The sequence below is a fragment of the Lepidochelys kempii genome, chromosome 1 (genome assembly GCF_965140285.1).
Source record: "Lepidochelys kempii isolate rLepKem1 chromosome 1, rLepKem1.hap1, whole genome shotgun sequence".
NCBI classification, from domain to species: Eukaryota; Metazoa; Chordata; order Testudines; family Cheloniidae; genus Lepidochelys; species Lepidochelys kempii.
This window is the reverse complement of record NC_136380.1, coordinates 94,028,667-94,045,922: the sequence shown is the minus strand read 5'-3', so window position 1 is coordinate 94,045,922 and position 17,256 is coordinate 94,028,667. Positions and strand designations below refer to the sequence as shown.

Below are 17,256 nucleotides of genomic sequence, written 5' to 3'. Positions count from 1 at the left end.
TTGATTTAGCGTGGGGGAAGAGAACTCCACCTGCTTCCTGCAGCAACTCAGATTGGCTGCTCTTCACATGGAGCCAGGGCAGGGAGGGAAGGCAGCTAATCAAAGGGGTTTCTGCCTCCTAAGCAGAGCTGAAAATCACAAGGGTCCTGAAGGCTCTTGCATCATTGCTAGACTGGCTCCAGCCCTAGTGGAAATCTTGTGACTTGCAAAGAAATAGCAAGAGTTGGAAACATTGCATTTATTTTAATTTCTAGTGTCACTGCTTTCTTTTAGAGCCAAGTAAAGTGGTTCTCTTAGGAACTATCTCATCGCTTCTACTATTGAATTAGCAATATATGTATGTCATAAATATAAAGCGAAGGGTAACCACCTTTCTGTATACAGTACTATAAAATCCCTCCTGGCCAGAGGCAAAACCCTTTCACCTATAGAGGGTTAAGAAGCTAAGGTAACCTCGCTGGCACCTGACCCAAAATGACCAATGAGGGGACAAGAGACTTTCAAATCTGGAGTGGGGGGACAAAGGGTTTTGTCTGTCTGTGCGAAGCTTTTGCCAGGAACAGATCAGGAATGCAAGCCTTACAACTCCTGTACAGTTAGTAAGTAATCTAGCTAGAAAATGCGTTAGATTTTCTTTTGTTTAATGGCTTGTAAAATAAGCTGTGCTGGAGAGAATGTTTTTGAGAGTATTCCTGTTTTTGTGTCTTTTTGTAACTTAAGGTTTTGCCTAGAGGGATTCTCTGTGTTTTGAATCTGATTACCCTGTAAGGTATTTACCATCCTGATTGTACAGAGTTGATTCTTTTACCTTTTCTTTAATTAAAATTCTTCTTTTAAGAACCTGATTGATTTTTCATTGTTCTTAAGATCCAAGGGTTTGGGTCTGTGTTCACCTGTACCAATTGGTGAGGATTATTATCATCAAGCCTTCCCCAGGAAAGAGGGTGGAGGGCTTGGGGGGATATTTTGGGGGAAGATATCCCCAAGTGGGCTCTTTCCCTGTTCTTTGTCTAACATGCTTGGTGGTGGCAGCATACTGTTCAAGGACAAGGCAAAGTTTGTACCTTGGGGAAGTTTTTAACCTAAGCTGGTAAGAATAAGCTTAGGGGGTCTTTCATGCAGGACCCCACATCTGTACCCGAGAGTTCAGAGTGGGGAAGGAACCTTGACAATGTATTTTTATGCCCTTGATGTGATGTATCAATAAAAAATAAAATATATATCCTGCCATTGACCTGCAAGTGGGAGTTGTGTGTAGACTGAAAAAAACAACAACCTTTTATTTGTATTACATTAGTTATCAGAGATCCCATTGTGGCACTGTGCATGCACAGCAAAAGAAAGGCCCTGCTCTAAAGAGCTTTCAATCTAAATAAAATGTACTCCTAAATCTTTAAAGGGGGTTTAGCACAAGGCTTGTTCTTACACATATTGAATTGCAGAAGCAAACTTTCATTTGTTAAAAGAAAGGCGAGATATGTTTAAAATCATGGCCTGGATTTTTAACTTGAGAAGAAACTGTATATCTGCGCAGAAGTGTATCTGAGATTGTTCCTTTAAAAAGCAAAAAGCATCAAACTATGTGCACTTCAAAAAATTGCTGAGTAAACAATACATTCCAGTTATTATCAGACATTCTATTATTCTCTGTCTTACTGTGCAAACATATGTGGTCAAATTCTGCTCACTTTGAGCCCAGGACTGATCACTATGAAGTCAACGGGAATCTTTCCATTCATTTCTATGGGCTTTGGATCAGGTCCTTTACTAATATGGGTAGACTTCCTGACATTAATGGGACTACATGTGCAAATAAAGTGAGCAGGATTTGACTCAGTACTGTGCTGGCTAAAAGAGAACTCAAGCAGATTACACAGATCATTAGAGTCAAGCCTTTCGGCATCAGTTATAAAGAACAAAGTACAAATTTGTGGAGCATAGAAGTTATGAGTCTGACAGTTTTTTTTGCTATAAAAGTGAAAGCTAGGAGAGACGCCTAAACAGCTAATCATTATGGACTCAAAATGAAGTGAAAATGGAACACAGTGAGACCCATCAGTTAGTCACATTACACAGGAGTAGGCAAACAGCAGGGAAATGACATTATTAAATTCTATACAATGAAAATTTAAAAGGAGGAATTAGTTAACATTTCCCAGCTAAAATTGTAATAGTTCTATAGCTATTCTAACAATGATGGTAACTTTTTTTTTCCTCACAGGGTTGAAGTAGAACACCCATAAAATAATGGCAAAAGTAGAGTGAGTTCGCACATAGAGGTGTGATTTTCAAAGTGCTCTCACGCATTGAAGCCCCTCTGTTTTCCTTGACGTCAATGTGAGTTCCACAACTGACTTCAAAAAAGCGGCAGAGTTAGGACAATGCTAAGTGCTTTTAAAAATTCCACTCATAAATTCTAAAAGGATGGCTGGGGATAATCAAGGGAGCTCGAAGGCCCCCACATCCCCTTGTAAATCAATGGGATTTGGGCATATAACTCCCACTTTGTGTCTGAAATCTTCTGTTTGCTGTAGAAAATTGCATGCTCAACATTTTCCTACATCTCTTTTCACCATTTTAATGCATTTTCCCTGTGCAAACATGGATGTTTATGACAAATATATTTGACATACATTCTTGTCCATATGTTTTAACAGTCAAACTAAGGAAAATTGTTGCTAATATTTATAACAGGATTTGGGATGTGTATACAATAGTTTATGTCGAATATAGTGTTAATGTTAAAGGGCAGTTATTGTATTACACTGAAACCATTTGTTTAGTAAATAAGACTTCTTTTGGTGGATCTATTATATAGATGCATAAATACCTACAATAATCAACTGGTATTTTACTATCATGCCATAAATGTATGACTGAATCTGAAGTGGTGTATCTCCCATTGTTCATTAAAAAAAGGATTTAAAAATATTTAATGAGATTAACAATTATGTAGTGCATAATTTCTACAGAAAAATCTCTGATACACAATAGTTAACCATCAACATGTTTATAATCAATATTTAGCTTGCTCCAAAATTTAAATTAAATCTTTAAAGTATGGAGCCTGATTCTTAGGTGCAGAGTGGCTGCTTTGTGCTTCACTAGCAGTAGGATTTGGTGTTGAGCTGCTGTATCTGACTCCATAAAGGTCATCTCAGTACCACGATGAGATTCTGGTAGTGTAGAGGCTGCTGAGACATCACTATATTGTGTCCATCCCCAATTGCGGTTTCAGCACTCTGGAACCATTAGCCAGTTTAGGTTACAGCAGCTCTTAGCCTGCTGTAATTTACACTGAGGAACTTGCCCTGCACACAGCTGTGCCAGGATTGGGAGAGTGCAAAGGTGAACTTTACACCACCTGTGTATGTCCATATCTCTAAGCTGTACTGAGTGTAGTTCATCCAGCTTTCAGTGCCTGGAATTTAGTGAGACCTTTCCAATATTTTGGCATGCTAGATCCTGATAACTCTGTATTTTACTGCTTCACAGAGTTTGCAATACTTGAGAGTTTGGGGACCTTGTAAAAGTCTAATCCTGCACAAGGTTATTAATAGGAATTTCACTTAAACACCACTTTGGGTGTGCAAGCAATCTGTACATTTTTGCAGTGGCTATTCCATATATCGCATCATGGAGCTCCTTCTGCATTAATACAGGCAATATAATGTCACCCAGTGGTTCCTGCATCAAACCCATAATTTCTGCTAAAGATAGAGCACATCTTTTAGTCCAGCATCTAATCTTGACTCAATACTTCAGTTCAGACACTCCCTTTGTAACTTGTCCCAGTGGTTAATTACCCTCACAGTAAATTTGTTTAACTTTGGCCTCATTAAAGAGTCCTCTATTACTAGGCCTGAAGAAGAGCTTTGTGTCAGCTGGAAAGCCCGTTTCTCTCACAGGGGAGAAAGTAATATTAAACAGTTACTGGTATGGGCCCCTGGAAGGGGTGGGGCCTCGGGCAGAAGGGGCGGGGCTGGGGGTCAGCCTCCCCCAGCCAGCCCATCCCCACTGCCTGGCCTCTACTGCCAGGGGCTCGGGTGGTGATTTAAAAGGGCCTTTTTAAATCGCTGGCCCTGGATCAGCTGTCCCTTTTGCCCCCCCGCCCATGTTGGCAGGGCCACCGACAAGGGTGGGGGGGAAGGGGCAGCAACGTTAAAGCACTGCCATGGCAGTGCTTTAACGTTGGCTGCATACGGCCTACTTTCACCCATGCTCTCTCACCAACAGAAGTTGGTCTAATAAAAGGTACTACCTCACCTGTCTTGTCTTTCTATTACTAAAAACTGGTTTGACATGGAGACTTCCAAAACGTGGCTAATTTGGAGCAGCATCTATATATCTGGATACTTATCTAAACAGACGCACACAGGAACCATGATAGTTACTCAGCCCTGGTCTACGCTGGGCGGGCGGGGGTGGGGGGAGGAATCGATCTAAGTTATGCAACTTCAGCTACGTGAATAGCGTAGCTGAAGTCGACGTACTTAGATTGACTTACCATGGTGTCTTCACCATGGTGAGTCGACTGCTGCCACTCTCCTGTCGACTCTGCCTGCGCCTCTTCTGGCGCTGGAGTATAGGAGTCGACGGGAGAGTGCTCGGGGGTCGATTTATCACATCTAGACTATATGCGATAAATCGATCCCCGTTGGATTGATTGCTCCCCACCCATCTGGCGGGTAGTGAAGACATACCCTCAGTGTTTGGTTATAAGGTAAAATTTTAAGAAAAATGATACTCAATTGTCTTCAAAGGAGGCAGTCACAACTGTAAGCTAAAAGGTCTAATTTTTATATAAATACCAATATCAATCACTTAAACACAGAGTGTCAGCATGAAACTTTAAAATACCAAACAAAACCCAGGTTTCTCCCCTCCCAATAATCTGTATTTCTTAAAACAAAACAAATATAGATTGATTCATCAGATTTTATAACCTTTGTTTTACATGCAATTAAGAAGATATTTAGGGATCTTGGTACAAAAATTTCCATATAAGGCTAACCCACATCCCTGAAGTGTCACATGTAGTTCCTCTTAATATATTTATTGCAACTAGTAACAGTATACCACATTAACCTGAGGTTTTCATAGAACACCAACTGCCATCTGCTATGATGTATTATCTGCTAACATCACTGCATCAAAATATATCAACACATCTAGTTGGAAGTGGCAAGGCATTTTCTGTTCATGTTATTCCAGGTTAGGGATATATTCTTAAATCTGTAGTAAGCATCACAGGCAAACATATTTGGACAAAATAAGAATAGAACTGAATTTTTGCTTCGAACTTGAGTTGAACCCTTGTGAGACTAAAAAAATTCAGTAGAATTTTAATCTCATTTTCACACACCTCCAAGCCTCTTGGTTTTGGCTGGGAAAACAAATGCCCTAATAAAGTAAAAGTCTCGTTCTTGTGGTATTTCTGGCTTAACTGAAACCAGGAAATACTGGAAATCTCAAAAGAGCCTGTTAACGCTGAACATTTTGTGTGATTTCTAAAATTTTAGTTAATCATCTTATACACTTACCTAAACCAAAGGTAAGAACATTTGGAGCCTTCTCCATCACTACTTATAATGAAATCAACACAATCTATAGATCTAACTGACAAGATATTGAAATGATTAAATATTGGCTTCCAGGAGGTTAAAAAAATAGGTTACTACTTACACTGTAAACAATTAATATATAACATTCTAAAACATTTGATTTCTATGCATTGAATAACTGTGAATCTACATATTAACAAAATAACTTGGTCTTATTTTTAGCATTAATGGATACTTGGGGACAAATATATTTTGCAAGTCAGAAAATGAATGATAGAAAAAAAGGGGCAGTATTCCCTCTCCTACAACATAACATCAGAGAGTAGACCAATGGGAGGAAAACTCCCTTCACAGAGTTGTTACCTGATCTTTCACATCATGGGGGATGAGGGAGACCGGGTTTTCCCCCCTGTGGAATGAATCACGAGAATTTCCAGACTTCAGTAGAGCCTGGAAATTCACATGGAGGCTACAGCTAATAACACATAGCTTATACTTCTATATTGGTGCTAGATCCCAGGCATTCCCTTCTCAACATCCCTCTTCTCAGGCAAGGTAGCTTTAAAGGAGATGTAATACCATGGGCTTGCCTTGGTCACCACCACTCGGGAGGTACTGTGGGAAAAGTAGTACAGCCCCAAAATGTGAATTATAATTGGGAATTGTTTAAGAACATCTTGCTAAACCATACCCCAAAATCACAATTTCATAATTGTGAAAGAAGGCCATGCAGATTAAAAAAAACAACAACCTGATTTAGAGGAAAAGTGAAGACAGCTGTAAAAACAGATAAATAAAAATAAATCAGAAGTTAGGAACTGTAGAAAATTGATAAGGGAAGCCAAGGGACACAAGAGAACTCTATGACTGGCAGAGTTAAGAACAATAAGAAAGAGGATTTAATTTAAATATATTAAGAACAAAAAGAACCCTGGCAGTGGTATTGGTCCATTACTACATGGAAGCTGTGGAATTCTCAATAACAATGCAGAAAAGGCAGAAGTATTCAATAAATGTTTCTGTTCCAGATTTTGGGGAAAAATAGATTACAGTCATATAATATGATATAAACACTTTCCATTTCACTAATAGCTCTGGAGAATATTGAACAGAAGACACTAAATAAGAACATAAGAATGGCCATACTGGGTCAGACCAAAGACCCATCTAGCCCAGTATCCTGTCTTCTGACAGTGGCCAATGCCAGGTGTCCCAGAGGGAATGAACAGAACAGGTAATGCTCAAGTGATCCAACCCCTGTTGCCCATTCCCAGCTTCTGGCAAACAGAGCCTAGGGACTCCATCCCTGCCCATCCTGGCTAATAGCCATTCATGGATCTATCTTCCATGAATTTATCTAGTTCTTTTTTGAACCCTGTTATAGTCTTGGCCTTCACAACATCCTCTGTCAAGGAGTTCCACAGATTGCCTGCACGTTGTATGAAGAAATACTTCCTTTTGTTTGTTTTAAACCTACTACCTATTAATTTAATTTGGTGACCCCATAGTTCTTGTGTTATGAGAAGGAGTAAATAACACTTCCTTATTTACTTTCTCCACACCAGTCATGATTTTATAGACCTCTGTCATATCCCTCTTATTTGTCTTTTTTCCAAGCTAAAATGTCCCAGTCTTTTTAATCTCTCCTTATACGGAAGCTGTTCCACACTCCTAATCATTTTTGTTGCCCTTTTCTGAACCTTTTCCAATTCCAATAGATCTTTTCTGAGATGGGGCAACCATATTTGCACGAAGTATTCAAGTTGTGGGCCAGGATTTATGGTATTTTTTTTCTTATTATCCATCCCTTCCTTAATGATTCCCAACATTCTTTTAGTTTTTTTGACTGCCACTGCACAGCGAGTGGATGTTTTCAGAGAATTACCTAAAAAACTCCAAGATGTCTTTCTTGAGGGGTAACAACTAATTTAGACCTCATCATTTTATATGTGTAGTTGGGATTATGTTTTCCAATGTGCATTACTTTACATTTATCAACACTGAATTTCATCTGTCATTTTGTTGCCCAGTCACCCAGTTTTGTGAGATCCCTTTGTAGCTCATTGCAGTCTGCTTTGGACTTAACTATCTTGAGTAGTTTTGTATCGTCTGCAAATTTTGCCACCTCAGTGTTTACCCCTTTTTCCAGATCATTTATGAATATGTTGAATAGGACTGGTCCCAGTACAGACCCTTGGGGGGCATCACAATTTACCTCTCTCCATTTTGAAAACTGACAATTTATTCTTACATTTTGTTTCCTATCTTTTAACCAGTTAGCAATCCATGATAGGACCTTCCCTCTTATCCCATGACAGCCTACTTTGTTTAAGAGCCTTTCATGAGGGACCTTGTTAAAGGCTTTCTGAAAATCTAAGTACATTATATCCACTGGATCCCCCGTGTCCACATGCTTGTTGATCCCCTCATACTTATCGACTCAACATGCTTGTTGACCCCTCCCCCATTTTTAAATCAACATGTCCAGGTAACTTGCATCCAAGATATTATAAAGAGCTTGCTGAGGAGCTCAGGGGACTGTTAATGTTGATTTTCAGTAAGTCTAAATTCCAGAACCCTGGAAGAAAGTTGATTTTGTGCCAATTTTTTAAAAAAGATAAACCGGAGGACCTGGGTAATTATAGGCTTTTCATCCTGACTCGATTAACAGAGAACTAAAGGAGGGTAATATAATTAATGCAAATCAACATGGGTTTATAGAAAATAGATCCTGTCAAACTAACTTGATATCCTTTTTCGATAAGATTACAAGTTTGGTTGCTAAAGGTAATAGTGATTTCTGTAAGGCATTAGACTTGGTACTACAGGACATTTTGATTAAAAACTTGAAAGATATAATATGAATGTGGCACACATTAAATGGATTAAGAACTGGCTAACTGATAAGTCTCAAAATATTTTAAATGGGGAATCATCATCAAATGGGTCTGTTTCCAGTGGAGTCCCACAGGGTCAGTACTTGGACCTATGCTATTTAACATTTGTTATCAATGATCTGGAAGAAAACATAAACTAATCACTGATAAAGGTTATAGATGGCACAACAACTGTGGCGGGGAGGTGACACATAATGTAGAGGACAGGTGATTGATTCAGAGCGATCTAGGTCACTTGGTAAACTGGCGCAAGCAAACAATATGCATTTTAATGTGACTAAATATAAATATATACATCTGGGAACAAAGAATGTAGGCCATACTTACAGAATGGGGGACTAAACTGGGAAGAAGTGACTTTGAAAAATAAATTGGTAGTCATGATGGATAATCCGGTGAACATGAGCTCCCGGTCTGATGGTCAAAATTGCTAATGTGATCCTGGGATGCATAAACAAGGAAATCTTGGAGTGGAGAGGTTATTTTACATCTGTATTTGGCACTGGTGCAATCACTGCTGGAATATTTTGCCTAGTTCTGGTACTCAAAATTCAAGAATGATGTTGATAAATTAGAGACGGTGCAGAGAAGAGCCATGAGAATGCAATACAAGAGGTCAGAGTAGATTATTTACAATCTCTAAATCTATGAATAAACCCCCACCTTGCTGTACCCAGCTGCCAAGTTCCCACCCATAATGATCCCACAGAGCTTTATCATCTACGCTTTTATGTTATCAATAGAATAGTGCACTTTAAAAGCTGTGTTTGACCATAGGAAACTCCATATTTCTACAGCTAGCAATTTTTCTATTTATTTTTTCAGTTTTTTTTAAGACAAAACAAAGGGAAGTTAAATGGAAACAAAATTATTTAACATCTTTCATGGGATATTTAGGTTGTAAATCTATAATAAAAATAGCCAGTGAATGCAATTAAAGTTTGTGTAGTGACATTAGCTTATTTATATTGTACATATGTGGTATTTTCAGTTGCTGGTTAGGTTAACTTCAGTAAACAGTATGTACATAGTGATGTGTTAACAGTGCTATGGGAACCTAAACTCTTGCTTTCACTGATTTTTTTATTTTAAAAATTGCATTTTGGTCTGATAGTCATTTACGCCCACAGGTGTAAATGACTACAAGTTGAAGGGCAGTGGGAAATCAGGCTCACAGTTTCTTACTGCCTGGGAATGTTTTATTTTTGTTACCTTCTGTCATGTTTACTTACCATTGTAGCTCTCCTATCACCTCACATCTCTCTGAAAGTCTTTGTAGACATAGTTCCCTTGTTTTGTCCCACCACAGATATATCTGGAGCTGGTGGAAAGGATAATGTTGTAATAATAATTGTCTGTTTTCCATTCTCCTTAGTGGCTTTAAACTCACACACTTAACTGATCCTGCCAGGCAGCTCCCTGTTGCTGCCACACAGACAACTGTGCTTAAAATTTCTTGTCTTTAGACATAGAGCTGACTAGGCTGTAATAATTTAGATCATATCAACAGCAACTCTATCCTATTTATCCTAGTCATAAAGATTATTCCTCAAAGATACTAAATAATAAGAATACCTTTTGAAATTAAACAGTATCTAGGTATAGCTTTTAAAAGAAGCAGTTTTTCAAATGGGGAATGTAATTCTGTTTCTTAAATTGCCCTTCTCTTAAATGTTGTCGATAAAGAAACCTTGGAGCTACTACATATTCAAGACTGCCTCCTCTAAACTATAACAATTATGCAAGGACACCAGTTAGTAAGGTTGATCTATAAACTTTAGACCTTAAACTTACCACAACTGGAAATATTGTGGTCTTTTTTATACAACATCTCAGAGGGCTGTTGCTTTAGTTTCATAATCGGGGGGAAAGTTATATGAAATAATGTCCAGTAGGAAGCAAATTCAGGGAGGAACCCTATAAATGAAGCAATTTTATAACGTGAGAACATTAAGAGGATGTGGTAGGATGCATGTCAATCACAGCCATAACCAGAGGAGCTTTCTGACCACCACATCCGACTCCTATCAGCCGTTACCACTAAAGGGACAGATGGTTCCAGTTTAGTCAGATATCGTGGTAATGTCTCCTCCAGTAAAGGGAAAATAATCAAGGAACTTTTATAAACCTACAGCTAGACTTTTCACTCATTTCATGAAATTAGAACTTGGATATAATAGTAGTTGTACAAATGTATTAGAATGTTTTATCATACCTTGTACAGCGACAGGCATTCTGTTTATTCTTAAATACTGGGGCATAGTCAGTGAAAAACTACCTGAAAACACAGCAGGAATTTGTCAAAAGAAGTCCAATCAGAAGCTCTGAGGAACCATACTTCTGACTTCCTAGTTGTTTAAGTCTTCCTTTAACTTATCACTGCAATACTCTAAAGAGGTCATGATGAACTTACAACGTACCTGGTCATGCAGCTGCTCAGCCTGAGGAACTTCCACTGATTTGAATATGATTGATGTTGTGTGGTAATTGGAATAACTACAGGATTGGGTGCAGCTAGAACAAGTAAAAGAATCTAATATATAGATCCAGTTTAGCCAAATGATGTGTCTTTTACTAAGAATATGTTTGCCTTTGTGAATTTCCTTCACAACTACCCTCCCTCTCATACTGACATAAAATTAATTGAATGTGTGTGGAGGAGCCTGAGATGACATTCTTAACAGTGTCAAGTCCAAAGTTCAGATTCTTATTACAATATTTGTCACAAAGTCAAATTAATATTCTGCCATTTCCAATCCTCATGTATCCTGAAAACTCTTGTGAAGATCAGTTACTTTTGGCTGTTTTCTGCTCTTTCTATAGTTCTGGACACAAAATATATTTCCCCTGAATGCTAATGCCCATCATGGCTCTGTTTACTTTGAATACTTTATTCTCACTACCTTTTTTATGAACAGTGTTGTAAAGAAGCAAGCAAATAAAATTAACACAATAGCCACTTGACAAAGTTTTAACGGTAGCAAAAAGAGATCTAATTGTCTATAATGGATAGTATATTAACTGCAAAATAGAAAACTATACAAACATATTTAGCAACAAAACAATAATACTAGTAGTTTTAATTTCAAAGTACTTTACAACCATTAACTAATTCACCTGCAAGGTAGGGAAGTATTGTTATTCCTATAGGTAGGGATTTTAGTTTAAATAAACTATCCTTATCCATGGGCCACATTCAACCCTCACAGGTGCTCACGGGCTTCTACCAAAGTCAGTGGGAGCTCTGCATTATTTGTGTCAAATTCTGCTCTCAGTTACATTGCTGTAAATCCATTTACTTCAATTGAGTCTATTCAAATTTACAACAGTGTAACTCTGAGGAAAATGCATGCACCATCATAGCATCTCAGTATTGCTTATGCATCTGAGGGCATATTTGGGCTTCTGAAATCCAGTAGTACTAGAAACATTTACAGCAATATTTCATTTCATTAACACTGCATTTCTAAAGTATAAAAAGTTGTCAGTCATGAGCTATTTAAATACTTGCACCAAAGAGTCTGAGTGAAAAATCCTTATGGAATGGACAAAATCCAAAATGATTTGTACATTAGATTGGTTCAATGCCACTAAAAGTACTTTGGAACAAATTGGTACAGTAAGTTATGATTACTGCTACAACACAACACTTTAATGAGGTCCGCGTATTAACTATCACAAAAATGTCTGAGATGAACTGCAAGGGACATAGTTGAGCTCTGTCTGGCCAGAATCTCAGGTAGTGTAAATCAATGAATCCATGCCCATTTATACCAGCTGAGGATCTTGTCTATCATCTTTAAAATTATTCTCATGTCTACTTTCCAGGCACTATACTTATGCAGTAATGAAGAAAAATGTTATTAAATTAACTGGACAAAATAGTGCTTCCCAACATTTTCCCAGGACCTCTGTTAAGTGCCACTTAGGCTGTGATTTTGTTAGACCTATCACAAGCAGCATCAAGCCTAGTTTCCATCAAACACCAATGTGCTTTCAGAAGTAGTGCTAGTGATTCTCTAGATAGCATTTTTCCTTCTGAGTCAACACAACTAATGCCCCAGCATGGTGCTAGGAGACACTGTGCTGCATAGTGTTTTCTTGTGGGTGAGATGTAAAACCAAGGGTCTACAGCTGTGGTCATTAGGGATTCAATGGCACTTTTGACAAGAACAGGAATGTTACCTTCAGGGTCCTCCTGACCAAAATACAGTTCTAAGTAATTAAATCCTAACAACCTAAATTCTCTGCTGTGACTCCTGTTTAGATGATCATAGAATCATAGCATATTAGGGTTGGAAGGGACCTCAGGAGGCCATCTAGTCCAACCCCTTGCTCAAAGCAGGACCAATCCCCAAATAATCATCCCAGCCAGGGCTTTCTCAAGCCTGACTTTGAAAACCTCTAAGAAAGGAGATGCCACCACCTCCCTAGGTAACGCATTCCAGTGCTTCACCACCCTCCTAGTGAAAAAGTTTTTCCTAACATTCAACCTAAACCTCCCCCACTACAACTTGAGACAATTACTCCTTGTTCTGTTATCTGCTACCACCGAGAACAGACTAGATCCATCCTCTTTGGAACCCCCCTTCAGGTAGTTGAAAGCAGCTATCAAATCCTGCCTCATTCTCCTCTTCCGCAGACTAAACAATCCCAGTTCCCTCCGTCTCTCCTCATAAGTCATGTGCTCCAGCCCCCTAATCATTTTTGTTGCCCTGCACTGGACTCTTTCCAATTTTTCCACATCCTTCTTGTAGTGTGGGGCCCAAAACTGGACACAGTACTCCAGATGAGGCCTCACAAATGTCAAATAGAACCAATCTGCTGGCAATGCCCCTACTTATACATCCCAAAATGCCATTGGCCTTCTTGGCAACAAGGGCACACTGTTGACTCATATCTAGTCAGGCATAGCTCAGTGGTTTGAGCATTGGCATGCTAAATCCAGGGTTGTGAGTTCAATCCTTGAGTGTGGTGTTAGGTATCTGGGGCAAAAATTGGGGATTGAACCTGCTTTGAGCAGGGTCTTGGACTAGATGACCTCCTGAGGTCCCTTCCAACCCTGGTATTCTATGATTCTTGTCCATTGTAACCCCTAGGTCCTTTTCTGCAGAACTGCTGCCTAGCCATTCGGTCTCTAGTCTGTAGCAGTGCATGGGATTTTTCCATCCTAAGTGCAGGACTCTGCACTTGTCCTTGTTGAACTTCATCCGATTTCTTTTGGCCCAATCCTCTAATTTGTCTAGGGCCCTTTTTATCCTATCCCGACCCTCCAGTGTATCTAGCACTCCTCCCAGTTTAGTGTCATCTGCAAACTTGCTGAGGGTGCAATCCACACAATCCTCCAGATTATTAATGAAGATATTGAACAAAACCGGCACCAGGACCAACCCTTGGGGCACTCTGCTTGATACCAGCTGCCAGCTAGACATGGAGCCATTGATCACTACCCATTGATCCCAACAATCTAGCCAACTTTCTATCCCCCTTATAGTCCATTCATCCAGCCCATACTTCTTTAACTTGCTGGCAAGAATACTATGGGAGACTGTATCAAAAGCTTTGTTAAAGTCAAGGAATAACACTACCACTGCTTTCATAGATTCATAGATATTTAGGTCAGAAGGGACCATTATGATCATCTAGTCTGATCTCCTGCACAACGCAGGCCATAGAATTTCACCCACCACTCCTGCAAAAAACCTCTCACCTATGTCTGTGCTATTGAAGTCCTCAAATCGTGGTTTAAAGACTTCAAGGAGCATAGAATCCTCCAGCAAGTGACCCGTGCCCCATGCTACAGAGGAAGTTGAAAAACCTCCAGGGTTTCCCCTCATCCACAGTGACAGTAATCTCATCATAGAAGGCAATTAGGTTAGTCAGGCATTACTTGCTCTTGGTGAATCCATGCTGACTGTTCCTGATCACCTTCCTCTCCTCTAAGTGCTTCAGAATTGATTCCTTGAGCAATTCCCTGCTCCATGATTTTTCCAGGGACTGAGGTGAGGCTGACTGGCCTGGTTCCCTGGATCCTTCTCCTTCCCTTTTTTAAAGATGGGCACTACATTAGCCTTTTTCCAGTCTTCCGGGACCTCCCCCCAGTCACCATGAGTTTTCAAAGTTAATGGCCAATGGTTCTGCAATCACATCCGCCAACTCCTTTAGCAGCCTTGGATGCATTGCATCCGGACCAATGGACTTGTGCTCATCCAGCTTTTCTGAATAGTCCTGAACCACTTCTTTCTCCACAGAGGGCTGGACACCTCCTTCCCATGCTGTGCTGCCCAATGCAGCAGTCTGGGAGCTGACCTTGTTCGTGAAGACAAAGGCAAAAAAAGCCTTTTTTCCACATCCTCTGTCACTAGGTTGCTTCCCTCATTCAGTAAGGGGCCCACAATTTCCCTGGCTTTCTTCTTGTTGTCAACATACCTGAAGAAACCCTTCTTGTTATTCTTAACATCTCCTGCTAGCTGCAACTCCAAGTGTGATTTGGCCTTCCTGATTTTACTCCTGCAAGCCTGAGCAATATTTTTATACTCCTCCGTGGTCATTTGTCCAATCTTTCACTTCTTGTAAGCTTCTTTTTTGTGTTTAAGATCAGCAAGGATTTCACTGTTAAGCCAAGCCGGTCGCCTGCCATATTTACTATTCTTTCTACATATTGGGCTGGATTGTTCCTGCAACCTCAATAAGGATTCTTTAAAATACAGCCAGCTCTCCTGGACTCCTTTCCCCCTCATGTTATTCTCCCAGGGGATCTTGCCCATCAGTTCCCTGAGGGAGTCAAAGTCTGCTTTTCTGAAGTCCAAGGTCCATATTCTGCTGCTCTCCTTTCTTCCTTGTGTCAGGATCCTGAACTCGATCATCTCATGGTCACTGCCTCCCAGGTTCTCATCCACTTTTGCTTCCCCTACTAATTCTTCCCGGTTTGTGAGCAGCAGGTCAAGAAGAGCTCTGCCCCTAGTTGGTTCCTCCAGCACTTGCACCAGGAAACTGTCCCCTACACTTTCCAAAAACTTCCTGGATTGTCTGTGCACTGCTGTATTGCTCTCCCAGCAGATATCAGGATGAGAACCAGGGCCTGTGATCTGGTAACGTCCGTTAGTTGCCAGAAGAAAGTCTTGTCCACCTCATCCCCCTGGTCCAGTGGTCTATAGCAGACTCCCACCATGACATCACCCTTGTTGCTCACACTTCTAAACTTAATCCAGAGACACTCAGGTTTTTCTGCACTTTCATAACAGAGCTCTGAGCAGTCATACTGCTCTCTTACAAACAACACAACTCCCCCAACTTTTCTGCCCTGCTTGTCCTTCCTGAACAGTTTGTATCCATCCATGACAATACTCCAGTTATGTGAGTAATCCCACCAAGTCTCTGTTATTCCAATCACATCATAATTCCTTGACTGTGCCAGGACTTCCAGTTCTCCCTGCTTGTTTCCCAGGCTTCTTGTATTTGTGTATAGGCACTTAAGATAACTTGCTGATCATCCTGCTTTCTCAGTATAAGGCAGGAGTCCTCCCCTCTTGCGCTCTCCTGCTCATGCTTCCTCCCGGTATCCCACTTCCCCACTTACCTCAGGGTTTTGGTCTTCTTCCCCCGTTGAACCTAGTTTAAAGCCCTCCTCACTAGGTTAACCAGTCTGCTTGCGAAAATGCTCTTCCCTCTCTTTGTTAGGTGGAGCCCATCTCTGCCTAGCACTCCTCCTTCTTGGAACACCATCCCATGGTCAAAGAATCCAAAGCCTTCTCTCCAACATCACCTGCGTAGCCATTTGTTGACTTCCACGATTTGACAGTCTCTACCCGGACCTTTTCCTTCCATAGGGAGGATGGATGAGAACACCACTTGTGCCCCAAACTCCTTTATCCTTCTTCCCAGAGCCACATAGTCAACAGTGATCCGCTCAAGGTCATTCTTGGCAGTATCATTGGTGCCCACGTGGAGAAGCAGGAAGGGGTAGCGATCCGAGGGCTTGATGAGTCTTGGCAGTCTCTCTGTCACATCGTGAATCCTACCTCCTGGCAAGCAGCAGACGTCTCGTTTCTCCTGGTCGGGGCAGCAGATAGATGACTCAGTCCCCCTGAGGAGGGAGTCCCCAACCACCACCACCCACCTCCTTCTTTTGGGAGTGGTGGTCGTGGAACCCCCATCCCTAGGACAGTGCATCTCATGCCTTCCTATCGGTGGAGTCTCCTTCTGCTCCCTTCCCTCAGATGTATCGTCTAGTCCACTCTCCGCATTAGTACCTGTGGAGAGAACATGAAAACGGTTGCTCACCTGTATCTGCCTTGCTCGTACATGGACGCTCCTCTTTCTTCTTCTGGAGTTCACATGCTGCCAAATTTCTTCACCGTCCCTCTGTCCCTGTTGCGCAACCTGCTCTGAATCTGCAGAACGTTGTGCCCATAGAAGCATATCCTGATGTCTGTCCAGGAAATCTTCAGTTTCTCTGATTCAACGCAGGGTTGATACTTATTTTTCCAGACCTTGAACCTTCTCTTCCAATATGGAGACAAGCTTGCACTTTGTGCAGACAAAGTCGCTTCTGTCCTGTGGAAGAAAGACAAACATGGCACATCCTGTGCAGGTAATAACAGCTGATCGCTCACCATCCATATTACCTTCCTACTATGAGCTTCCTCAGCTGCTGCTCAGTGAAGCCTGCAAGATAAACGACTCAGTGGGCACTCCCCAGGCAAACTCCCTCTGTTCGCCGCTCTGCTGTTTGCCGCTCAGCTGGTTCGCAGCTGACTGGCTTTTTATAACAGTCAGGCCCACTCAAGGCCAAC

The 17,256-nt window shown here is 40.8% G+C and overlaps 1 long non-coding RNA gene across 1 annotated transcript in view; it reads right to left on the bottom strand.

Annotated features, from left to right (window-relative positions):
- Positions 1-16,793, bottom strand: part of LOC140904887 (uncharacterized) — a 30,366-nt gene extending 13,573 nt beyond the window's left edge. Inside the window, exons 1-2 of the long non-coding RNA XR_012156667.2 lie at positions 16,745-16,793; positions 9,694-9,782 (exon numbers count right to left, since the gene is read on the bottom strand). This is a non-coding gene — a long non-coding RNA (uncharacterized LOC140904887). The remainder of the gene's footprint in view (positions 1-9,693; positions 9,783-16,744) is intronic.
- Between the last annotated feature and the right edge of the window lie 463 nt (positions 16,794-17,256).